This window comes from Rhinoderma darwinii, chromosome 10, assembly GCF_050947455.1.
Source record: "Rhinoderma darwinii isolate aRhiDar2 chromosome 10, aRhiDar2.hap1, whole genome shotgun sequence".
Classification (NCBI taxonomy): Eukaryota; Metazoa; Chordata; class Amphibia; order Anura; family Rhinodermatidae; genus Rhinoderma; species Rhinoderma darwinii.
Window position 1 is genome coordinate 34618010 of NC_134696.1, and position 27480 is coordinate 34645489.

A 27480-nucleotide genomic window follows, 5' to 3' on the forward strand; every position below is an offset into this window, starting at 1 on the left:
TTGCCAGGCTGGTTTCCGTTTAAGAAGGGACAGTCTTGATGAGACAACCCCTTGAAACCTTTATCATTGCTTTTTGTTGTAATTTGCTGCAGTATATTTCTGTCTTCTCTTCTGCCAGAGAATATGCAAAAAATTATATTAATATTTAGACGGAAAGGAGCCTAGCAAACAATAATGTTATGCATACAAGTGACTAGTGTGAAATGGAAAAAGACCTTCTGAAAGAGTGTTCAGAATTGATTTGATTATGAGATTCTCAATACCCTCACATAGCAGCTATTTCAAGAACTAAGGTACACAGGGCAACTCTGGGGCAAGGTCAGCTATATGGAAAAATCTATAAGCATGAAAAAATCCAAGCCTGAAGTCATTCTGAGGTTATACTAGGAATCACGACTACTGAAGTTATTTTATTTAATCTAACTTGAAAGCATCCATTTGGTAAATTAGAAAATTCCAATATATAGACTGGAACGTCAGATTTTATTTTCAGACATTTACTTTGGCTTTGTCTCTTATGTTGCTGCTTAATACCAAGAAAAAATATGTTCTCAAAAACAATAGTTACCTAATATTTGTATATGTCATGCATTTACCTTCTTCTACTCCAGGCTCAATGAGTCTTGCGGTGGGGCTGGTAGGATGCGGGGCGGCACATGCAGAGAGTGCGTGGCTGCCCGGCCAGAGACGGGGCAGGACAGAGAATTGAAACCTCTGTTACATTTTCCTTAGTGGCAGGTATTAGGTTTCATACCCTAGCTAGGTTGTTTTTTCCTGTGTAGTCCCCAGTATGAACTCCTGTATAGGGTTTGACGCCTGATTGACCAGGCACGCTTGACTACTCTTTGCTTCATTTTATTCTATTGCATACTCGGCTTTACCACATCACCGTTACTGGACCTTGGCTTATCAGACTGCTCTCCTGATTTAAGGACTTCAAACCCGGTTCTGCTACATTTTTGTTACTGACCCCTGGCTTTCTGACTTCTTTACGTCTCATTCCAGGTACAGCTTCTGTCTTTGCCTTTCTCCTGTTGCCAACGCCCAAACTGCATAACCTTGCTTCAAACCTCTTTGTGTTATACACTTCTTGGTATGTTTGTTTGTTGCTGCCCATAGCAACCGTATCTCCATTTTCTCTCATTTTGGTCTGATTCCCCATCTGCTAACGTTATCCAGAGAATTAACCACCGCACCAGCTAGAGGTGTTTAGGTCCCGGGTCCAGCTGAGTACCCCAACCCTAACCGAAGTCATGGGAAAAAAGGTGCTCTAGGTAAATCTATGCTAAAGTAATAATGTATTTGATGTACTGAATAGTGTGTTTAACAGGAAGTAAAAAGTCCTACATGAATCTAGATAATGTAATATTATTATTATATCAGTATCTGATATGCTAACATCTGGAGGAGAATTAAAGACAGTAACACAAACTGACATGCTGGAACTGGACATAAGGAAGCCAAGCTAAATTAGTGTTGGTTGAGAATAGAGATGAAAGAATTTAGGCGGCCGTCCTATTTGGTACGAATAAATCCAAGTGCCCCTAAAATAAAATAAAAAATACCATACTTACCTCCCCATGTCTTCCGTAGTGATGCGTCCCTGCTCCCATTGTCTGGTGTCTGTTGTGCCAGCTTCCTAGGTTGATGTTTTGTCCTAGATGACCACTGCAGCCTTTAGATGGCTATGTGAGCTGTGAGAGCAGGGACGCGTCGCTACGGGAAACTATGTGAAGGTGAGTATGGAATCTTGTTTTCGTTTTAATCCCTTGTTCTTTCCCCTCTGGACCAAATCAAATATGATTTGGTGATGCCTTTCGGCCAAAATCTGTAAAATGACGTACAGCACTGTCATTTTGCCACAGTTTGTGCGCCGTGAATCCCAAACATTTAGACAAATCCAAAAGTTTGGGCAAATTAGGACCGAATTTGATTTGTGTAGAATCGATTTGCTCCTCTTTATTTGGGAGTTAGTACCAATCATTGACTGGTATGTCATAGCTGCAGGAGTATAGAAACTGATAGGCAGAGGCAAAGGCAAAGGGTAGTGTCGCACTCCTGGACTGGCAATGATATATCATAGCTGCAGAAGAACAGAGACAAAGCTGGACACAATTTGACAATAAGCAGTGGTTGGCAATGACACTGTAACATAGCACACCCTTACTAGTGTGTCATATCTACAGGACTGCACTGGACCACTATGCATAGCAAAACCTGGGACTTTAAAGAAAGATTTAAGATAGGAATCAAGAAAACACAGATTAGTGGACTATTGGAGACCAACATGGAGATTGCAGCAGAGACATACTCTACAAGAAAAAAAGGAAAATGGATTGCAAATGTTATATAACCACCGCAACACAGTTCCATTCAAGTACACAGCGCGTGGCCGGGAGCATCACTGTGCAGGGAAAATCTTAAAACGGTTGTCCGTGCACGGGGGCCATTTTTGATACTGATGACCTATCCACAAGACAGGTCATCAGTATATGACCGGCGGAGGTGTGACACCCGGACCCCACACCGATCAGCTGTAACGGCTGTGTCCAGGCACCGGATGTTATGCAGTGGACGGTGTTGGAAGCAGATAGCTCCGGTCACTATATAGTGGCCGTGCTGCAGTACTGCAGCTCTGCTCCTATTCAAGAGGCTCCTCTATTCTTTGGAACCAGGGGGTGCCTGTAGTCGGACCCCCACTAATCAGGAGTTGATGGCATATGGTACAATTACAATATGCTTTTACTTTCTTTGGTGGGAAAGACCGTTAAATACATCTGCTATTTGTAGCCATTTGCAAAAGAAGTTGAAGTTGCATAGGAAAAGATGATATGTTACAGAAACCTAAAGGCAAGATAAGGTATTTTTTTAATTTTTCCTCTTCCAGATTAACCCCCTTTGAATGATAACGGTTATAATTATTATAATTACAGATAGGTTTTTCATCTGACATTCTGTATAAATTATGTTATTTGACATTTGTTTTCATTAGAAAATAATCAACAATGCAAATTGTCTTTGATAACAGCAGGAGTCAAAAATAACATGGTTCGTAGTGGGAATAAAAGTAGATAAAGTAGAGTTGTATCATTAGGTTTTTGTTTTTTTCAAGAACAATTAAAATGCTCAGATGGCTTAAAGAGAACAGTAATTCCACTAATGTGTTGTAGGCAGCTCATGCTTCAGAGACCATGACATTTTAAGTGAACGCAGTTGACACTAAAGGATTAATTTAGATTATGAAACAGTCAAAAAGCCAAATAAAACAGCAAATTCTGGAAGCAGTTTGACAAACATTGATGAATTAATTATATAAGTGATGTTATTAAATAAAATTAAAAGTACAAAATAATCAAAAATCCAATGTTCCATTAGAAGTATAGATGTTTTATGGAGGAATACTCTGAAAGTAAGCATCATAAGTGGCATTAAGAGTACCCACAACTCTACAGGGACTCTGTGTGCCACTGTACAGACACCTAGTTTGCCCGTGTGTTCACAGCGCTGTAAATTTATCGCAATAGGGGCATAGCTAAAGGGGCTGTAGAGTCGCACCCAGGCCCTGGTGTCTGAGGGTCCCTAAACACCTCTCTGTCACATAGAAGACACCAGTCCTCAAAGTACAATATGAGAGAAATAATGGGCCTAAGGCCAGCAATTGGTTTAAATTGTTTTATGGACCATAAATATTTATTTCAAACTACAAATTGATGGTATAAAATCTATTCTGCATTTCAGAGCAGAACCTGCTTCATCACCAGATATACATACATATAAGTTATAAGTGATCATCGGGAAAAAAGGGGCCATGGCACTCGTTGAAAAAATCATTGTTTAGGCACAGAATCTCATGTATACGCGTGCCCGTGACTGGTTTTGTAGTACAGCCCTACTTACTTGCATGGTTACCATGGAAATCAATTGGTTGTCCATAAAATTAATAGATATGCTGGGTCCACTCTCTACTCTGGCTAACAGATGAGGGTGTTTTACGAGGGAGTCTTCTTCATTAAGGCTCTATTCACACGACAGGGTCCGAGTGTTGGCCGATAAAAACTGCAATTTTGGTCTGTTTTTCTCGGCCGTTTTGAATCTGTTCCGTTTCCAATCCAAGCCGTGTTTCTGTTATTAACGGCCGATTTTGACCGGTTTTGCATCAGTTTTTTCCCTTTCCGTTTTAAAACGTATGAATTTAATTTGTCAATTTTTTTGCCACACACTGCCCTCTGTAGATAATGCCACACAGCCCCCTTTAGATACTGCCACAGCCCCCTATAGATAATGCCACATCCTGCCCTCTGTAGATAATGCCACACAGCCCCCTGTAGATACTGCCACAGCCCCCCTGTAGATAATGCCACACACTGTCCTCTGTAGATACTGCCACAGCCCCCCTGTAGGTACTACCACACAGCCCCTTTGTAGGTAAGATCCCCGTAGATGGCACCCCCCTGGAAATGGCACACCCTCCCGTAGACGGCCCCCCTCCTGTAGATAGCGCTGCTGTATGAGAACACTCCAGGAGACGTCCCGGACTTCACTGTCCATATATGGACAGGGATTTCCCCTGGAGCAGAATCACCGGCCCCAGCTGTGTCAGGGATGGCAATGACCAGGGATTCCGCTTCAGGAGAAGTCCCTGATGTCACTGTCTATAGATGGACAGTAAAGTCAGGGACTTCTCCTGGAGCGGAATCACCGCCGACACCATCAGCCGCTGTGGCCGAGGAGTCCGCTTGACGTCCCTGTCCATATATGGACGGTGAAGTCAGGAACCTCTTCTGGAGCAGAATCACCGGCCGTTGGGGCCGGATATTCCGCTTCAGGATTAGGGGACCGCTTCAGGAGAAGTCTCTGACGTCACTGTCCATATATGGACAGTGAAGTCAGGGAATTCTCTTGGAGTGGAATCTCTGGCCACAGCTTCGGCCGAAGCTGTGGCCTGGGATTAGGGATTCCGCTACTACAGGGAGCAAAAAAATCTCCTCCTTCGCACATGCACTTCGCACTGTGAGGTGGAGAAGAGAGCGAGCGGCAGAAAGCACGGTTGTTACTCGGATCACATCCAAGTGGCAGCCGTGCTTTACTCGGCCCCATAGACTTCTATGGGAGCCGTGCGGCCGGGAGAACGGCCCAAAATAGGGCATGTTCCTTTTTTTGATGGCCCGCTTTACCGTGTGATTAGCCCCATTAGGGGTATATTGTTCCTACTGTGGCCGTGACACACGGCTGGGAATAGGGCCTAACTCATAAATCCCAAACAGTGTATTTCAAAATAGTTTTTTTTAAACCAGGCATCCCCTTTAATTAGACTTTTATCATTTAAACTTTTATAAAGAATAAAAAATCCAATTAACACTTTGATTCCGCCCGTTTAACAACTTAAATGCTGCGGTCACTCCCCCTCAAACACGCCATCGCACCCCCCATGATGCAATCGGCCATTTACAATGGTTGTTATGACAGCCTCGGGGCCTAATAAAGGCCCCCAGCTCTGCCAACTTTGTACTCCTTTGAAGCTCTGCCTTTGAATCACGATATACTGCAATACATTAGTATTGCAGTATATCAAGAACGCGATCCAATGATCGCTGATTCAAGTCTCCTAGGGGGACTAATAAAAAAAAAGTAAAAAACAGTTCAATAAAGTTATTTTTATGTTTAAAAAAAAAAGTATTAAAAGTTAAAAAAATCCCCCTTTTTCCATTTTTCCATGTTAATAAAATTAACATATCTGATATCGCCGCGGCCGAACTATCACAATATAATGCTGTTTAACCCGATCGGTGAACGGCGTAAAAAAAAATTAATTATAAAACACCCTAATTGCTGTTTTTTGGTCACCTTAGCTAACCAAAAAAATGAAATAAAAGTGATCAAAAAGTCGCACATACCCCAAAATTGTATCGGTGAAAACTACAGCTCGCCTTAAAATGGTGAAACATAAAACAAAACATATACATTTGGTACTGCCGTAATCGTATCAACCTGTAGAATAAGGTGCACATGTAGTTTTTACCACCTGATGGACGCCGTAAAAACAAAACCCCCCAAAAAATTGTGTAATCGCTCTTTTTTTCCCATTTCACCCCACAAATAATTTGTTTTCACCTTCCCAGTACATTATGCAATACAATAAATGGTGCCATGACAAACTACAACTTGTCCAGCATAAAACAAGTCCTCATACGGCTATGTCGACAAAACAACAAAGAAGTTATGGCTTTTGGAAGACGGGGAGAAAAAACAAAAATGAAAAAGCTGAAATTGGCCGTGTCTCCAAGGGGTTAAATATGTGAGTATACTCTGGACAGTCATATCAGACAGGAACATAAAATCAGTTTTGGGCTTCCCTACCATGAAATAATCAGACAGTTGAAGGTGAGAGAATTTGCATAGATAAACATGTAATTACACCAGTTATCATCTAAGACGACTTTGATGAATCAGCCGGTTCTATATTTGCTACTACATAATTCCTGTATGCTGCATGAAAATGCTTTGGAAATCTTAGCACACATAATATAGACTGTCTAATGTGCCTCTATAAAAAACAAAAGGTCAGAAATAAGGCTCTGTTATAATCTGCATCCTGGGTTCCATTTATAACCAAAACCAAGCAGCAGTGCATGATCCATTTATTTAGTTTAATTGATTAACAGCGGAACGAGCTTAATTTGGCCTAGATCTAAGTATCTACTCCCCTATAAATTTAGTTGTAACATAAGGGGTCCTCCCTGGTCCTTCCTTTTCTTCTGCCAAGTTCAACCCCTTATCTGCCACACATAGAAACCCTGCTAATCTTCTTACCATTCCTTGTACGTCTTCTCCTGTCTCTTTTAACTGTGCGCTCTGGAATTCTCTGTCCGTGTGCAACAAACTCACCTTTATTCATGACTTATTCCTTTCTAACTCTCTCAACCTCCTGGCTCTTACAGAAACATGGCTACTCCTGTTTGACACTGCTTCCCCAGCTGCTCTATCATATGGTGGTCTCTATTTCACCCATGTCTCCGGACCTGAGAACAGGCAGGGTGGAGGAGTAGGTATACTTCTTTCCCCACACTGCAATTTCCAGGATATTCCCCCTGTCCCCTCACTCACATTTCCCTCTTTTGAAGTCCACACCCTCAAGCTCTTTCGCCAATTCTGTCTCCATGTGCCAGTTGTCTACCACCCCCTGGGCTCACCACACCAATTCCTGGATCATTTTGCTGCCTGGCTTCCACAATTCCTATTATCTGAAACACCTACTCTCATCATGGGTGACTTTAACATCCCCATTGATAACCCAATCTCCTCATCTGCCTTCCAGTTTCTATATTTAACCTCCTCCTTAGGTCTGTCACAACTTACTAACTCTCCTACACATGAAAACGCGCATTCACTTGACCTGGTCTTCATCCGTCTCTGCTCGATTTCTGACTTTAATAATTCTCCTCTTCTCTCTGATCATTACAACGTTCTCTCTTTTACTATCAAAAATGATCTGCCTCCACAGGACATGCCTACCCATCAGACATATAGAAATCTATATGCCATTAACACTCAGCAACTCATAGAAAGTCTACAGTTCTCATTGTTACCTATCTTTTCCCTCTCCTGTCCCAATCTGGCCGCCAAACATTACAATAACACTCTCAAAAATGCTTTGGATGAAGCAGTTTTCCCTACACTCCGAACCACCCATCAAAGACGTCCACAACCCTGGCACACTCCTCAATTCCGCTTTTTTCAGTGGTGCGCGAGATGTGCCGAACGTCTGTGGAGAAAATCGCACTTGTCAGCTATGTTCCTTCTAAGTCTTGGCAGCTCCTGAGCGGGGCAGTTAGGGAGCAGGGCAAGTCTCCATCAATGGTGGGCGATCTGATGACCAAAATTAATATCCCCAGTAATCGCTAATATAGCGACTAAATAAGAGAATAAGAAAACTTATTTTAAATTAGTTTTAATTACTTTTTTAAATACTATTATATTACAAGTACAGCAGTCAAATAGTCAGTTTTAAACACCATTTATAGCCATCAATGAAAGAATCCCTCATTACACCACTGTCCCTGTAGATAGCGCCACAAAGACCCCTGTAGATAACGCCACACAAACCCCCTGTAGATAGTGTCACACCCCCTCCCTGTAGATACTGCCACAAACAGTCCCCCATAGATAGTGCAACACAGCCCCTCCTGTCGATAGCACCATGCAGCCCCCTGTCGATAGCACCGCACAGCCCACCTTAGATAATGCCATGGAGCCCCTTTGTATATACTGCCACACAGCAATCCCCCCCCTCACCTTGTATATACTGCCACACAGCAATCTACCCTGCCCTTGTATATACTGCCACACAGCCTCACTCCCCTTGTATATACTGCCACACAGCAATCCCCCCTCCCCTTGCATATGGTGCTACACAGTGATCCACCCATGTATATAGTGCTACACAGCCCCCCTCTCCCCTTGTATATACTGCTACACAGAAATCCCCCCTGTATATTACCACACAGCAATTCTCCCTCCGTGTATATACTGTCACACAGAAAACCCCCCTCCCCCTGTATATAGTGCTACACAGCCGCCCTCTCCTCTTGTATATACTGCCACACAGCAATCCCCCCTTGTATATTACCACACAGCCCCCTAAAAAAATAATAATACTGTACTTACTTTGCCCCGCTCCCGTGATGGACAGAGCGATACATTGCCTCTCGGGCGGGACGCATGCGCAGACCAGCGTGATGATATGACATTATCATGCCAGCCTGCGCAAAGAGTCTTCCCAGAGCCTTATATCCTGCAGGCCAAACGTGCAGCCTATAGTATCCAAAACGTTGCTTTGATACTTTTCATTCCCTCCTTAGTCCTAAAATGAAGATGCTGATCACAGATCTCAGAGCTGAAGACCTGGCCACTTATTTTAAAGTTAAAAGTGACAACATCCGCCATGATATTATCTCCTAGTCCCCTAGTAACATCGATCCCTTTCCCTCCCGCACTCCGTCTTCTTTACTTTCAGCATTTCACCCAATAACAGAAGAAGTCTCTAGACTCCTTCCTTCTTCTCGTCCTACTCCCTGCCCCAATGACCCTGTCCCCTCACACCTCATCCAGACCCTCTCCCCGGCTCTCACTAGTTACCAGACTAAAATTTTTAACCTCTCCCTTTCTTCTGGAATGTTTCCCTCCCCTTTTAAACATCCCGTTATAAATATATTACTGAACAAAACAACTCGACCCATCTAGCGCTGATAACTACCGACCGGTCTCTAATCTGCCCTTCATCTCCAAACTCCTGGAATACTTGGTATACTATCCCCTTATCCGCTATCTCACTGCTAACTCAATTCATGACCCCTTACAATCTGGTTTCCGAACTCTACACTGCACAGAAACTGCCCTTACTAAAGTCTCAAATTATCTCTTGGCGGCTAAATCTAACAGCAAATACTCTGTACTGATTCTTCTGGATCTCTGTGCAGCCTTTGACACTGTAGACCACCAACTCCTACTTAACATGCTCCACTCTATTGGCCTTAAAGACACAGCTCTCTTTTGGTTTTCTTCCTATCTCTCTGACTGCTCGTTCAGTGTGTCATTTGCTGGTTATACTTCTTCTCCTCTTCCACTTGCTATCGGGGTTCCTCAGGGATCAGTCCTAGGTCCGCTCCTCTTTTCTCTCTACACAGCCCCTATTGGACAAACCATCAGCAGATTTGGCTACCAGTGCCATCTCTACGCTGATGACACCCAACTATATAACTCTTCCCATGACATCACCCCTGCTCTAATACAAAACACCAGTGATTGTCTGTTTGCTGTCTCTAACATCATGTCCTCTCTTTATCTGAAACTGAATCTTTCTAAAACTGAGCTCCTTGTGTTACCACCATCTACTAACCTACCCAAACCTGATGTCTTCATCTCAGTGTGTGTGGCACTATCATAACTCCTAAGCAGCACGCCCGCTGTCTTGGGGTTATTTTTTACTCAGATCTTTCCTTTACTTCACACATTCAATCACTTTCACGCTTCTGTCATTTTCACCTCAAAAACATCTCCTGAATCCGCCCTTTTCTTACTGTGGAAACAGCCAAAACTCTCATTGTTGCTCTGATTCACTCTCGTTTTCACTACTGTCACTCATCGGTCATCCACTCACGAAACTTTCCCCCCTCCAATCAATCCTTCATGCAGCAGCCAGGCTCATCTTTCTGACCAACTGCTACACCAACGCCTCTCCCATGTGCCAGTCACATCACTGGTTGCCCATTCACTTCAGAATAAAATTCAAACGTATTACTGTCACCCACAAAGCTCTCCACAGTGCTGCACCTCCTTACATCCCTCATCTCTGTCTAGCACCCTACTCGTGCTCTGAGTTCTGCCAATGACCTCAGATTAACATCCGCCATAATCCGAACCTCCCATTCCTGTCTCCAAGATTTTTCATCAACAGTTTTAAATGTCCCGTGAAAACACATTTTTTTAGACAGGTCTATAACATTCCCTACTCTAATTCCTTTCCCTTGCCCCCTTTAAATGAGGCCTCTTCATTCAGCAGTATCCCCCCACACTCCTTGCACCCTAATACACTTCATGTCTGTCATACACAGACACTGGCTGGTGACCGGCTCACGTAGATTTATGTGTACTACCCCATATGTATAAAAGATGGCTGAACCATTGTACTTAAGCATTTTTTACACTTTGTGTCTCCCTTATTTCCTCATAGATTGTAAATTCTTGTGAGCAGGGTCCTCACTCCTCTTGTTTGATTTTTAAATTAGTTTAATCAATATATAATGTCTGATATTGTCTGTACAATGTACCCCCTGAACTGCAAAGTGCTGCAGAATATGTTGGCGCTATAAAAATAAAAAATATTATTATTATCCATTGCATGATGGATACCATGGCGCTCGTCAGTGGCATGCAAATGTGAACAGATCCTCCGACGCCAATGTGAACACAGCCTTATGTTCTAAAAATAAAATAAAAATATATGTTAGTATTATTCAAATTCTTTTTATTAAATCATGTTTTTATTGAAGGTTTAATTTATTATTCCAACACGTTTTAAAACTGAATACGCCCTAGTGATCAGCTTATCGCCATGGGTCAGGTTTCTGATACAGACGGCAATCTGCTAATATCACTGAGGGAAGCACCGGTCGGCCATACATTTCCCCTGTATCATTACATGGTGGCCTACGGATGAATGGCTAATCATATAATGTCTTGGCCAGGTCTGTCAGAGTGGGAACCGTTCCTCTGGCTCATAATGGGGGTTGTTGAGCAGGGACTTCTCTCTTTGATATCCATATACCCTAATAGGACTTTTGGACAGGGGCTAATAGTGAGACAACCTAGCGTCTGATATTTTCAATTAAGATTATTTGCAAAGTTGCTTCATTTTTTGTTTTAAATAAATTAGCACAATAGAAAAAAAAAATGGTAGCAAAGTTTTACACAGCCTTCAAGATTGATTTACATGAAAAAAAAAACACCTTTTAAAACAATTTGATATTTTTTAGCAGCTGCCAAGTGTCTTGTGAACAATATTGCCATAGGGACATGATAATCTATGATTGCTCTAGATCAGAAGTCCCTAACCTTTTGGATCTTGTGAGCCACATTAAAGGGAGTCATGGTCGCGAGCCAAATTCCAAACAGGGAGAAACATGTAACGGAAGTAAAGAAAGTGGTACAAATGGTATTGCATGTTTTAAGTTGTACATACAAAATAAAATATGTATTCTACCATTCAAATTTGCACAGTTCAGGGGTTTGGATATGTCTTCAATATAGTCAATTTGGAAACTTTCTTGTAGCCAATGCATATGGTCATAACTCAGGGATCCTATCGTGAGCCACACAACTGGAGGTTCACGAGCCACGTGTGGCTCCCGAGCCAATGGTTTGATCACTGCTCTAGATTATCCATAGTACTACTGTTTGCGGTCATATTGTAGGCCAGCATGGTCACCGGAAGGTCCCCTGTGTAGACCTTGTCTCATTTTAAATTTGACATTATTTTGTTTCTATTTTATTTCCCAAAATTCTTCCCAGTCATCATTCCAACCCAAATACTCAGCACAGCCTCGGGCCTACAAATGCCTTTTAAAAGAAACTAATTGTTCTATGTCTATAATTTGGATTGTTCTCCTGAGAGCTGCAAAATCTGACTGTATGAGACACATAATAATTTGTGCAGCAACTAATGGCTCATGAGAGTACCTGTCGTCTTTTTTCCCCTCCGCTGTATAATTGAAGATTGTAATGAAAAATGGCTCCTTTGAAAACAAGATCAGAAATTGATGTAAAAGCTATAGATGTCCCTTTAGTCTGTCTCTCAGTGCATACAGAGAAAGAAAAAAAAAAGCATCCCGCATTTCTAGTGCTTGTAATATGATATATTGATGCAGCAAAAAGGTACGCACAGCATAATAAAATATCTGCAGCCTAACCTTTGTTTTTGATTATGTACCAAAAACTGCAAAACTTAATGTTATATATACATATACATAAATCAGATAATAAAAAACAAAAGGTTATCCTGACAGTAAGGAAAGAGGTACTATTAAGTAAAAGTCTAAAGAAAAAAAGTTTAAATTGAAATGAGATGCAATCATAGATTACCAATACGGATGTAGCCATCTTTGTCTTGACTGATAACAAAAGTCATTGGAAAAGTCATTGAAAAGGTCAAGATAAAGTTTTTCGACACTGTGTATTTAATGCGCAAAAAGTCAAGATAAAGATGGCTACATATGTATTACCAACATAGCATGGTAAAGGGATTTATTATAACACTGACCTCTAAAGAGACAAATTTGACCACTCTAGTCAACATCAAAAATGTAGTTTGAGTGCAGTTAACCCCAATCACCCTTTTTTCCCCTAATTTTCTTAGTCTTGGGGGTCTAAATCTTAGGTGCTATTTTGAAAACCCTTCCCGGAGAGTTGCTTTAATGCTTATAATACAAATATTTTTTTTGTCAATTTAGACTTATCAATAGCGGCTCTACAAAATCCAATAAGGAATTGTGTTCCCTTTAGTTTTTCAGCCAATGGTAAAGCAGTTCCCCTCTGTGAGGTCTGAGGACACTGCAATGGAACTTCCTGGACGAATGTGAATATAATTTACAGTATGCGGGCTGCGGGCAGTGTCGGACTGGCTAACCAGAGTTCTACAGGATTCAGCCCCATGGACTATTAAATATTAATCCCCAAATATAACAGGGCCACAAATTCAACCACGTTTGGAGCTGAATTTGGAGCCAATCCATTGCAAATAGGAACTATTTTTATAGGTTCATTAACCAACAAACTATTAGGCTGGATTCACATGAGCATGTTCAGTCTGTAAAAGACGGAACGTATTTCGGCCGCAAGTCCCAGACCGAACACACTGTAGGGAGCCGGGATCCTAGCATCATAGTTATGTATGACGCTAGGAGTCCCTGCCTCTCCGTGGAACAACTGCCCCGTACTGAAAACATGATTACAGTACGGGACAGTTGTCCCACAATGAGACCGGCACTCCTAGCGTCGTACATAACTATGATGCTAGGAGCCCGGCTCCCTGCAGTGTGTTTGGTCCGGGACTTGCGGTCGAAATATGTTCCGTCCTTTACGGACCGAACATGCTCGTGTGAATCCAGCCTCAGATTTAATTTACGATATACAAAGATAACAACCAGGTTTACAATGCAATCAAAAGTGCATGTTCTATATAGGGTAAGCCCTCAGTATTATTTCCTCCACTGGGCCCAAGGAATATCAGTCTGACACTGTGAGGAATATAGGTTTGGGTTTAGCTATAGTCATACCTGAATTTTCTCTGCTGAAGTTGCCCTTTAAGAACAGGGTCAGGCTAGCGTTACAGGGGGTTACATTGATGAAACAGTGCAAACTGAAGTTACCTGCTGAGTTAGGCTACACTGCACTCCATGCAGCATACAATCCTGATGGTCAGATGTTTCATCATCATCATCATCATCATCATCATCATCATCCGCTAGTTGTGTGCAGAAGGACCTTAGGCACGGGCAGGTCCTGTAGTCAGAATGATACTGATGGTGGAATTATATTCGCCAAAGTCTAAAGTGTGAAGTCATCTTAAAGACTGTAATAACACTCACAAAATAGAGATAAGTGAAAGTATTGGTAATTTGGTATATTGGTAATATTGGTAATTTGGTATATTGGTAATATTGGTAATTTGGTATATTGGTAATATTGGTAATTTGGTATATTGGTAATATTGGTAATTTGGTATATTGGTAATATTGGTAATTTGGTATATTGGTAATTTGGTATATTGGTAATATTGGTAATTTGGTATATTGGTAATATTGGTAATTTGGTATATTGGTAATTTGGTATATTGGTAATATTGGTAATTTGGTATATTGGTAATATTGGTAATTTGGTATATTGTTAATATTGGTAATTTGATGCCCGCAGAAAAATGACACAACTGAAGAGCCAGTTAGGATTGTTGTTTGAAATCACCTGACACATTGCACAATTCCATTATATAATTCAGGGCAGCATCATTTTAAGCGTGGAGAGGAACCCAAAAAGTGCTTAATAGCTCAGCCAGTACCCATTCAACCATAGCCATATAATGTTGTATTTTTTTCCTCCTTCTAAAACTGTTCATTTCACTGTAGCTTTTCAAGGTTTTTATCCCAGGAGTTGTGGGGAGGTGCTGCTTGTTCAACTCTTTCTGTAACACTCATAGATTTCAATGGTGAGTTCCACACGCAAGCATGGCCACCTCTCCATTGAAGTATATAGATCATATAGAAAAATGTTTGCGATTACCCTCTCAGTTCTATTCATATAGAGTGGATAAAAAGAACCACAAAGGTCTAAACCACCAGTTTTATACAAGTATTTATTAGGGAAAGGGGGGGGGGGGAGGAAAAGACTTGTGGTTCAATGAGCAAAAATTATAATAAAAAATAATAAACTTTATTAATTAACTTACAAACAATTAATGTGAATTGTTAAAATTGTCCAATGTGGGTCTAAAATAATTTAAGTGCAGAGGACCCCTAATGCTACACTATTAAAGGACACAATATGCCTTGTAGATTAGTTAAAATCCAATGTTGCTATCATACAGTGATAATGGTAAAATACTGATCATCAATATTGCTGCCAGGAATATCAGTATAAATTGCAAGGGAATGGCAGTGGATATGCCAAAATATCACCTTGTTCTAAATACCTGAGATGAAATTATGCTCCAAAGTATTGTAAATACATGTATTCCTATTCACATATTATGGTAAATTGATTGTTAAAATTAGTGATTGCTCTGAGGCAGGCTAAGTGCTCCCTTGCATGAGAGCTATAGCAGCAGCGTGGTCAGCTAGTATCCGCAAGGATGATTAAGGTAGGATACCTGCACCAGCTCTATGTCCCGCTCGATGCTGTTGCTGTATAGCAAGCACTGTGCTAGTGTCTTATCGCCCACACCGCCGAGGACGGAAGGAGCGACAGGCAGCAACATAGTAGTGCTCCCAGGCTGACTGGCTTGCGTGAACCGCTGTCGTGACTCTGAGCCTCTCGCAATGTTAGGTAAAGTATCATCTGTCAGTGATGTATGATCACCTGGCAGTGTGTACTGATGTAGTTCCTCTCGCTCACCCCGCTAGAGTGAAGCAGAAGCGGCGAGTGGACACAATTTGAGGAGGTATTATGATTGAACACCGATGACAGTTAGATTGGATAGAGAGATGGACCCTGACATCGGAAAGTAAAAACTATGCATTTGACGCGCGTTTCGCCGGCATTCCGGCTTTTTCTAGATCATACGGCGGGCCAGGAATCGGTGCAGTGGAGTCAGTGGGCACTCCTGTGTCTAACAGGATAGGGTGTCGGAGATGGGACCTGCTTTTCTTGCATATCATGTGGATATACCTTACTGCAGACAGATTTATTATTGAGTTCAATAGTAGCTGTATTGCATATGTACACAGCATAACATAGTCACATACAGTGGCGTGCACCCATATTGTGTCACCCATTAATCAGTAGGGCTGGGTAAAGCTTTTTTCTGAGGGTTAAAGAGTACAAAGCTATGGCTCTGCATACATATGTGCAATAATATCAGTTTACCAGTCATCAAGTAAATACAGAACAAAGCAAAGACACCAATTTCAGTAAGAAATAAATTACTAGCTTTAGGGCAGAGGCATAACTGAAAGCTCCTGAGGCCCAACACAAAATTTGTAACAGGACCCCCCACCTATTTTGTGCGTTTATATAATTCTTATGTGACAGATAGACCTATGGGCCTCCTAATGCACCAAAAGCCTGGGCGCAACTGTTACCTCTGCACCCGCTATAGGTAGGATCCTGGTCCAGGGCATTGGAGGGAGGTCACTTAAGCCAGAAGACATACTGGTATTTTTTTTTAGGACAAGCCCCACTGTGTTTACAGCTGAGATAATGAGAGGTTGGTATTAAATGTTTGAAGTCATCTGAAAATATCCAACAAGAATATTGTAAGATATTTCTATGATGTTGAAGAATGGGCTGAGTAAAATGTATTTCATTGTAAAAACTTGTGTTATTATACTGTAAATCAGCTTTAATTTGCAGCTTATGCAGTTGACCTTATACACATAAGTTGCCATTACAATGTGTCATTTTTCAGATAAATAAATGTTGGGCTCTTAAAGTTCACATTGAAATAAAAAAGCTTTTCTGTAATTCTCTAAATCTCCAGGGATTTTTATCAACAAATTAAAACGTGTCTGAAAATGAAAAATGATAACGTACATGTTTTACAATACGGGGATGAAAGCAAAAATATGAATGGTAATAAATGCAAAGCAGGAAGGTCCTCAGCATTGTCAGGCCATTCTGGCACCTGTCAGCATTTTAATGTTATAGTACTTAACAGGGCCATTCATCATAAAAGCACAATACTTTCCCCAGAGTTTGGAAATGCAAAGGTTTTAAACAGATGATATGACTGGTAGGGAAGAAATGGGTCATATTATTATTAATAGCCAAATGGTGGAGGCGTTGTAGAAGAATATTTTTAGTTGATTAAAAATTATAAATTGTACTGCCATGCACTGTGCGTACTGACACCTTTCTATTAAAGCCTGCATTAACTTTTTCAACAATATTTGCTACAGTAGTTCTTCTGTGGGATCAGATCAGACAAGCTAGCCTTCACTCTGCATGCTCCGTACTGTAGGTACCAACCACTGTATACCCCACAAGACCTGCCGATTTGGAGGTGCTCTGACCCAGTCATCTAGTTATCACAATTTGGCCCTTTTCAAAGTTGCTCAGATCCTTACGCTTGCCCACTTTTTTTTTCTTCCAACACATGATCTTCATTTGCTGCCTAATATATCCCAATGCTTTGAGGTTTTGTCATCTATTCCAGTATTTGGGATGGCAGGAAAAGTGAAGTTTGCCGCAGTTTGTATCCATTGGAAATTGTATCTGTCACTGTTTGGTTCACCAGTTGTCCTACATTGGACCTGTTTTGGTTGATTCTCACCACCATCAGGGACGCCTCACAAGACCCGCCGTTTTGTAGATGCTCTGACACAGTCGTCTAGCCATCACAATTTGGCCCTTGTCAAAGTCGCTTGGATTCTTAAATTTGCCCATTTTGCTACTAACACATTAATTTCAAGAACTCTTCACCTGCTGCCTTATCTATTCCACCCCTTGATATGTGCCATTGCTAATGAAGGGTGCCCTCAGATTCACTGAATTCACAAACCACGGTCTCCAGTCCTGTGCTGCGGCTCCAGTTCTCTCCTCTGCTCTGTTCATTTGGTGGTGGATCTTTTCCCATTTTTTTTTTGTAGAATAATGTAAACAATAAAAAATTTGCATAATTGTTATTGCCGCATCCATAACAATCAAAACTATTAAAATATATTGTAACTTATCCCACATGGTAGTTAAAAAGTGATCAATAAATCACATGTTGTCTGAAATTATACCAATAAAACTACAGTTTGCCCCACAAAAAAATAAGAATTCAGACAGATCCATTGACAGAAAAATCAAAAAATTTGTAAGTCTCAGAATATGGCAACACAAAATAATTTTTGTATTTTTTTATCAAATGGTTTCATTTTGTGAAAGTAGAAAAACAAATGTACATTTGGTATTGCTGCAATTGTCCTCTTCCACAGAATAAAGCTAACATGTCATTTTTACCGCACAGCGAACGCCGTAGAATCAAAATCCAAAAAATAATGGCGAAATTGCTCGTTTTTTTTTCACTCCATCCCACTAAAAAATGTTTTAAGTATTTCAGTACATTATATGAAACATTGTGCTATTAAAAAGTAGAACTCATCATGCAAAAAGCAAGGCCTCATACAGCTATGTAGGTGATAAATAATAAAGGTTATGGCTCTTGAAATTCAGGGAGGAAAAAACAAAAATTAATACTGGTTACGGTGCCGAAGGGTAAAAGTAGTAAGGATATTATCTTTTACTGTCCGCACAGAAAATTTCTGTTAATTATTAGGCAACACCATCCCCCCACAGATAATGCACTTACACAGCACTTATAACATACAAGGGGCTTTCTCTACAGGGCAACTGCAATCAATGAGATGAAGAACTGTCAAGACAACTTACACTCCAATGCAACATATTTTATGGTCGCAACTATTTGTCCACATTCTCTTGATAGTCTAGACCTAACTGCTGTATTTATTTAATTTAACATTCAACATTAACCTCTTACATTTTGCCATTGAACCCAAACCAATCACTTTTAGAAGAATTGCGCTTTGTTGATAGATAGATTTTTGAGAGGATTTTCCAGCGAGATTAGAATTGTTTCCTTAGGCCCCATGCACATGACTGTGCCCGTAATCACGGCATGCGATTGCGTGCACAGCCGTTTACTGATGGCCGCTCGCATTTTTCAGGCCATGCTCCCAAACAAAGTATGGGAGCACGGCCCATAAAACACAGAAAAACAGACATGCTCCATAATTCCTGGCACAGTTCTACGGCACCTGTCACCCATCCGTAGCGATATGGAAAGGTGTCCGCGGACAATAGAGCTGAATGGGTCCGTAAAACCGTGGATCGTATTGCAGTCCGTGGTTTTACATCCATGTGCATGGGGCCTTAGTCCTCATTTACAAAAGGATTTAAAAAATGCTGTCCATTTGCTTCTGTATAGGGATTTCCATGCCTTACAATGTCTAATTGTAATTAAACCAAAAAAGAATACGATAAATTCAAGGTCATATATCAATGAATAAAGTTGCATATATGGGACCCCATGCATAGAAACACCAAAAAGTTATCCCCATATGCTATAATCAGACAAGATCAAACGTATTTTAGAAAAAATACAAAATGACTTTATTGAAGACAGACAGCACAGTTGATCAAGACAGTTTAAAAATTACCACCCATAAAAACAATGTACAACAGTACACAGAGGACAGTGTTGAATATGAGGCAGGGCAATCAATGGTAGTATAACAATATCAACAACTATAAAATATATATACTGATGATAATCACCATAACAAGGGCCTATAGAATGGCCACACAAATTGTAAAGTCACAGTCATAGAGAAGAAACTCATTGAGACCTCAAGCTACTCATACCAAAAGACCCACCATGCGCCATTCCACTGCCACAACACTGTCAGAACACCCCTAATGTCTAATTGTATTTTACTTATGGCAGCATTTAAAGAGAACCTTTCACCTCCCCATACATGCGCAGCTGAGTGCAGTATGTTATGGGGAGGGCTGTACAAACTCTGGGGTACTTTACATTTTTTGTCTACCTCCCTCTGTTATTTAGATATTGGTGCTGTTGTATTTGGCGCCCGATATTTAAATAATCCCCTGAACAGTCAACGGGGCGTGTACTGTCAAGGGGGCGTGTTACTATGGCTGTGACACTGTCCAATCAGATATGGACAGAGTTACAGCAAATGCGAGGAAAGAGAGTGTGTGCATGTGCGCGCGCGCTCTCTCACTCTTCAGCTTTGAAGATCAGTCTTCTGCCGAACTGGCAAGGGGACGTGTCACTGCTACTGACAGTGTAAAGAGCTGTGGAGAGGAGAGCACGCATGCGCGCTCTCATCTCTTCAGCTCTTGTGAGAGATCAGTCTTGTACTTTGTCTGCAGAACTGGCAAGGGGGCGTGTCACTGCTACGGACAGTGTTAAAAGAGCTGGGGAGCGCTTACACTGTCCGTAGGTGAGGCACGCCCCCTTGCCATTTCGGCAGAAGTCTGATCTTAAAAGCAGAAGAGTGAGAGAGCGTGCGCGTGGGCGCGCACACTCTCTCCTCGCTTTTGATATAACACTGTCCATATCTGATTGGACAGTGTCACAGCCATAGTAACACGCCCCCTTGACAGTACATGCCCCGTTGACTGTTCAGGGGGTTATTTAAATATCGGGCGCCAAATATAACGGAGGGAGATAGAAAAAAAAAGTAAAACAGAGTTTGTGCAGCCCTCCCACTCAGCTGCACATATATGGGGATGTGAAAGGTTCTCTTTAAGACATTGTATTTAGTTTCATATCCGTACAAACTGTTAGTATAATTTCTTGTTTTCTTGCACCATCATTATTTTTTATTATAATCTGCACATGGGCACTAATGAAAAGTGCACATTGCAGAGGACAACACCTGTTTAATAGTCAGAGGCATAACTACAGAGGGGTGAAGAGGTAGCAGTTGCACCTGTGCCCTGGTGCCTGAGGGGTTCCAATAGACTCTGTCACATATGAGGACGGCAGTTGTAGAAATGGTATTTGATAGGAAAAGAAGTTTCAAGTTACACCCCTGAGAATAGTCTTTTATACCACCTGTTATTCTACTCTTTGCGCACTTTGGGCTTAAAGAGGCTCTGTCACCAGATTTTGCAACCCCTATCTGCTATTGCAGCAGATAGGCGCTGCAATGTAGATTACAGTAACGTTTTTATTTTTAAAAAACGAGCATTTTTGGCCAAGTTATGACCATTTTTGTAATTATGCAAATGAGGCTTGCAAAAGTCCAAGTGGGTGTGTTTAAAAGTAAAAGTCCAAGTGGGCGTGTATTATGTGCGTACATCGGGGCGTTTTTAATACTTTCACTAGCTGGGCGCTCTGAAGAGAAGTAACATCCTCTTCTCTTCAGAACGCCCAGCTTCTGACAGTGCAGATCTGTGACGTCACTCACAGGTCCTGCATCGTGACGGCCACATCGGCACCAGAGGCTACAGTTGATCGACTTACCTGCAAACGCTGATGCTGCTGCAGAATCAACTGTAGCCTCTGGTGCCGATGTGGCCGTCACGATGCAGGACCTGTGAGTGACGTCACAGATCTGCACTGTCAGAAGCTGGGCGTTCTGAAGAGAAGAGGATGTTACTTCTCTTCAGAGCGCCCAGCTAGTAAAAGTATTAAAAACGCCCCGATGTACGCACATAATACACACCCACTTGGACTTTTACTTTTAAACACACCCACTTGGATTTTTGCAAGCCTCATTTGCATAACTACAAAAATGGTCATAACTTGGCCAAAAATGCTAGTTTTTTAAAAATAAAAACGTTACTGTAATCTACATTGCAGCGCCTATCTGCTGCAATAGCAGATAGGGGTTGCAAAATCTGGTGACAGAGCCTCTTTAACATCACGCTGCTGGAGTCCACCATCAGGGCTCTGGTGGAGCATTATTCACTGTTCTTCATCTACTTTATTATTTATCAACAGCAGTTTTTACTGCTTTTAATATCTGTATTGATCTCCTGAGGATCCACCAAATGTTTGGGGGTGAAACGTGTAGAGATAACAGATCTAGAAGATGAGATAATGGTCTACTTTTATATACTACTGCTAATGTGAACACTACCATTTGGTGTTCACATTAAGGATTAAGGGGTGCTGTCAGTTACCAGGTAGAATAGAGAAGCTATATCAACTACTTGAGTCTAGTTAGCCAGTATACCGAGAACATCATAGGGTTACTTAGGTAAAGGCTCTTTTCTTTTTTCATCAACAACCCCTCAATGCTCAATTATTTTGTCTTACGCCTGTCTACACAGGGTTAGATAGTGGTATAGGTTGCTGGTCTGACATGCATGCCTAGTAACTTTGTTTGTGGTGGATGTCACTAAACACAATTTATTTTAATATCTATTGAATAAAACTTTTAGTTTCTACCACTATATTCATGATATATCTTTGCGCACTTTAAACAAGAATAGGTGTATATTAGATGTCTGCCCTTGGGTGCCCAGGATAAAAGCATATAACCCTGTCTCATCCCAGGTAAAAGACATGGTAAATGCTTGGTAACATAATTTTAGTATATGTCTAGCTAGATTGTTAATTCTCCATTTCTGATACCTCAATTAATAATGATCTTTGTCTGGGTATTAGTTGGTCCTCCAAACCAGAGTTGCAAGTCATCCAATGCCACCACTTTTGGATTGGAGCAGAATTGTTACAACAGCAGCTTGGAACTCATATAATAAATTCTGCTGGATAGGACATAAATTAGAGTAAAAAAATCTAATTGTAGGGCACAAGTCCTAATTGCTTCAAACTTCTGAACTATCTTGTGGGGACCTCCTCCTTTTGGGCCGGTGATTTCCATTGACTTCACATTTTTTCTTTGGGAGTTGGGTTTCTAAATCTTATCACATTGGATAATAGTTTCTGATATTATGATCTTTGAAGTTTGACCATGTTTGTATAATCTTGAGCAATGGCTTTACTTCCACCAGATTGTAGGCTGGAGTTGGCATCATTTCCATTGCAGGTTGTGTTTCTAATTACTGACTGTTTCGCAATTTCATACTTTTCGTCATAGTCTATAGGCTGGTGAGAATACCTGTTTGGTATGACTTCATTCTCTGCTTCATGTGTTATTACAGTAGTATACATGAGTGGAGACTCATCCACATTAACTTTAAAATGCACTGAATCTGATTTACACACGTTCAGAATCTTCACAAGTGTCAGGTGCTGTGATCACCAATTTTTGGCTCTATATGCTGAAAAAGTAGGCTTAATGCTATCTGTCTAGTCTTGTTTGGTTTTCTCTACATACATTTTGTTACCTTTTTCAATAACTATATTAGCTAAAGTGATATTCTGGACATAAGCTGAAATCTACCTATTGTATAGAGTTCAGGCACCCATCCCAGCTGATCAGGCTCACAGGTTCTTGGATGAATCACTCAGTGTACCCCATTGCAGCCTTCCCTGGATATTGTAACAATATTTTGGACCTTGTGCAAAAATATCTGCTGCAGCGCCATAGTCCATCTCCGTAATACCATTTATTTTATTTCTTTTAGACATCCGAAGACTGGCTTCCCTTCTTTTTTTGTGGGATGCATAGGCTCAATTCCAGATGGTAAGTAGTAGATCAGCTCTCTACACCTCCACCCGGATCTAAAGCCATGTGCTTTCCTTTGTGGATATCGATACTGAATAAATGAAAACAAAGGGGCAGAGCGCCTCATAGGATAGTTATTAGCAATAGTATATCATACGTATAGATTCATATAGAATTATACTCACCTATTTGTGTTGTGTAGAAGACACAACAGCTTATCAGACTTTTGGTATGGGACAGAGGTGCAGCCGTCACAGGATCGTCGTTTGACCGCAAAGGATCATCGGCACATCAGTGAAGGAAGATAGGAAAAAAGACCTGGATAGGCGCATCCTTCAGGAGATAAAACCAGAACTGGAGTCCATAGTAGTCAAAATAAGCTTTCTTTATTTTGACTACTAAGGACTCCAGTTCTGGTTTAATCTCCTGAAGGATGCGCCTATCCAGGTCTTTTTTCCTATCTTCCTCCTTTCCCTAGTGAAAGCTTAGTAGCACAAAACCTCTCGTCTTAGCAGCACAGTCCTCAGAAAGAGCTGTGGTCACTTCCCTTTCCCACACAGAAGTCCGATGGAACAGAGATCTCCGAGGCTGTGCAGGGCTTTGAATTCTGGGACTATGAATAAACCATTTCTCTAAACCTCTTCTTATGCCATATTAATACATATATTCAGATTGAGTCCCTACATTAATATATTATGAGTGGAATGGCTCTTTCATTTTAAGGCACATTGCTCTCACATACTCTAAAAATAATCCTAAAACCAGGATTTAAACGTGCTATTAACTTACTTTTCAACATCATTTTAGAGTTTACATATATTTATAATCTACATATAAAATTCCAGAACCTTTTCAAATATATTGCTTAGCTTTTTTTTCTACTAATCTACTAAATTATGTTACAGCATATTCACATTCACAGCTTTATCAACAATTCTGCAGGTTGTTAGTTAACATATCCCAGCGTTCCCTCACTTCATTCAGTGTCGGTATAGAGCTTGTAGAATATTATCCCACAGCTAAGCTATTAGGGTTATGTCTGTCGACAAGCTGTCATCTGGTTCCAGTAGCAACCACTGGCATTATGAACATAGTCATTGACCTATAATACAGGCAGGGCCAGTACAAGATAAATAAAGTCAAGATATTTAGATTAAGACGGAAGAGCCCTGGAGCCATGTAAAAAAATAAAATAAATGTGAATAACACAATTCTAAGATAAATGTCAGAATTCTGAGATAGAAAGTCAAAAATTTTACTAACTTTAATCAAAATTCAACATAGTCCCAGGACTCAACCGGAGATTAAAGGCTCATTGAGTAAATTGGATTTATTTTTTAATACGTTTTCTAGGCAGATACACCTTTAAAGGACATTTTTCACTGTTGTTTGAATTATAATCAGTGTTTTATTACAATATATCCTCATAAGAAATTTCGTAAATTTTACTTAGGAGTTAAAGAGTTTAAGGGGTTTCTCCGAACATGTATAAACACTAGAGCTTTAGGGAAGGCTTTGCCCAATCATATTCACGGTTACTCAACAAGCAGTGAATGTAAAGTCACATAACAGGACAGTTAGCTGTCAGCATGTAGGTACATGATACATTTTGTATTTCAAGAAAGCTGAACATGGGCAGATCCCTAATAAATATTCGTGAACAACATTTTTATTAAGACGTAAATATGAAATTCAGGTGGATCACATGGTAAGTGCATCTCATTTATAAGATTCTAAAATGACTGGTCAAATCATAATGAAAAATAATTTTTGGGTAAAAGATGCTCCTTAAAAAGGACCGGTTGCCTCGCCTGTCATGTCTATTTTAGTATATACACGTACCCCCATTAAATAACAATTCTGGAAGTTTTTTTCTTAGAACTCTGCATTTTGTCATTCCTTTGTTATTCGTCCAAGAAAATTATGAACGCATTACCAACTGGAGGTTACCATTCTCCTTGTCAAAGGGTCGTGTCCCAATCTCACTCTGTCAGCACTGATTGGACATTGTCAATCTGTGTAGGGACACACCCCCAACTGGTAACACCCAGTTGTCAATTTATTCATAAATGTCTAGGAGGAATAACAGAGGAACGGTACAACATAGAGTTCTAAGAAAAGATGCTCCAAATTGTTATTTCATAGGGAATACAATTATTTACTAAAATCAGGAAAGGTGACAGGTCGCTTTAGAGATTCATGTTGTCCAGCAATCCTATGACAGTAACTTTCCTTGATGTCATTTTCTGAATGTCTAATAAAATCCTTTCTTGTGTTGACTAGGCTTAAACCCATCTTTTCCCAATCATAGACATCTAAAACTAACATAGGGGGAATGAGAAATCCTCAGTGCCAAGTGGGAAATTGGGACAACTGAGTAACAGCCGCCATACCAAGACATCCTTGAAATTCAATTACTGTGCTGATTCGAGAGGCTTTCATGCTCGAGACAGAGACAGAGGTTAAGATGGATACACACATCTGTTTCTTGTTGCTTTCTGCTTGACATTTTTTACATCCATTACGATACAGAGCCGTATCAAAGTCTTTGAAGATATTAAGAAATACAATGCCTGACTCACCAATGTAAAATGTGAAGATGTGCTTTTGGTCTCCTGTCAGCTCAGCGGATGATTCGCTTTTTTGTGATAGTGTGTAAATGTCGCTCCCTTTGTCTAAGCTGTCATTTTGGATTGGTTTCCTTTTCTGCAGTACTTCACATGCTTTGAAAGAAAAGACCAGACTCACAAGTGATCTTCTTTTAAAGAAGCGAAAAGATATACAGAAGAAAAATGAAATGCTTGTCAAGAGCAATATTATTACGTGTTTTTGAAGTGTAAGCTGCATACTGTACTTGGTAAACAATATACAATAAAAAAAATCTAGAAAAATGTAACATTTACACAAAATAGTTGCACTATATATCGCAATGTCCCTCCTTACTTATCACAATTGTGTAGCCACTTGCACTAACGTGTATTACTATTGCAGCCATGGTCTCAGAAATTAAAGAGTAACTACACTTTCCAAAAACTTTTGATATGTCATAAAGACCTAAAGAGAGTTTTGATCAGTGGGGGGCCGGGTACCGAAACCCTCATCGTCGCTGAAACGGATGTACAGAATCATTCAGCTGAGCGTTCTGCATCTTCATCTGTGATCGTCGTTCCTTGTTAGGCTAAAGACGGCTCATATAGTATGTCCATGATCTTGTCGTCAGCCTAAGAAGGAAAACCATAACAGCCGAAGGTGCAGGGTGCCCTTCTACAACTTAATTTCAACAACAGTGGAGGTCTCAGCACCCGGATACCCACCAATCAAAACTTCTGCTATGTCTCTATGACATATCAAACATTTTTTTGAAAGTACAGTTACTCTTTAACTTTGTTACATAAAGAACAGAGATAAGAAAAACTTTGAAAATCTGTTTTCATGGTGTTTTGTTGACAATACAATTTTATATTATGGAGCTGTATTTCCCACATATAATGCAATGAAGGTTGACGTATGGCTCTGTACTTCTTTTTTTTATGGGGGAAATACGGCCCTGTAGTAAAATATTTGCCCATCTGCGAAGTGCCAACAAAATCAACTTTCACAAGTTCTCTCATCGCTATTTCAAAACATTTTGCAATTAAAAGAAAATAAATAAGGAAAAAGCATGTCTCCATCCTTGCCCTACCTTGCCTGTAGAGTTCCTTTGAATGTCCAGACAGTGCTATACTTTAAAGGGAATGTGTTGCCAGCAAAACATGTTTTTTTTTTTTTAATTAAACATTTAGTGTGTAGGTGATTAAACATTGTTCAAATTTTTTTTATTTTTTTCACGAGTCAGGAAATATTATAAATTAGATTCTAATTTATAATATTTCCCAGTGCTGGTCACTAGATGGAGCTATTCCCAAAATTGCAGCATTGCATGTTGTAAAGCAACCACATTGCTTTTTGCTGCAAAATTGGGAAAAAAGCACTCGCTCTAGTGAGCTCTGAGAATCCCCCCCTCCTTTATCCTGGCTAGTGCCGGGATAAACGAGGGGATTGAACGGTCTAACCTCCTACACTGTGTGTCGCCATTTTTTGAGCTAACACACAGTGTAGTAGGTTT

The 27480-nt window shown here is 40.6% G+C and overlaps 1 long non-coding RNA gene across 2 annotated transcripts; it reads left to right on the forward strand.

Annotated features, from left to right (window-relative positions):
- Positions 1-1216: 1216 nt before the first annotated feature.
- LOC142662754 (uncharacterized) lies at positions 1217-26171 on the forward strand. Of its 2 annotated transcripts, none has more exons than XR_012850971.1 (3): positions 1217-1274; positions 23335-23393; positions 26088-26171. It is a non-coding gene; the product is annotated as an uncharacterized LOC142662754 (long non-coding RNA). The 2 variants fall into 2 exon arrangements; XR_012850970.1 differs by having other exon boundaries at positions 25659-26160.
- The last annotated feature ends 1309 nt before the right edge of the window (positions 26172-27480 follow it).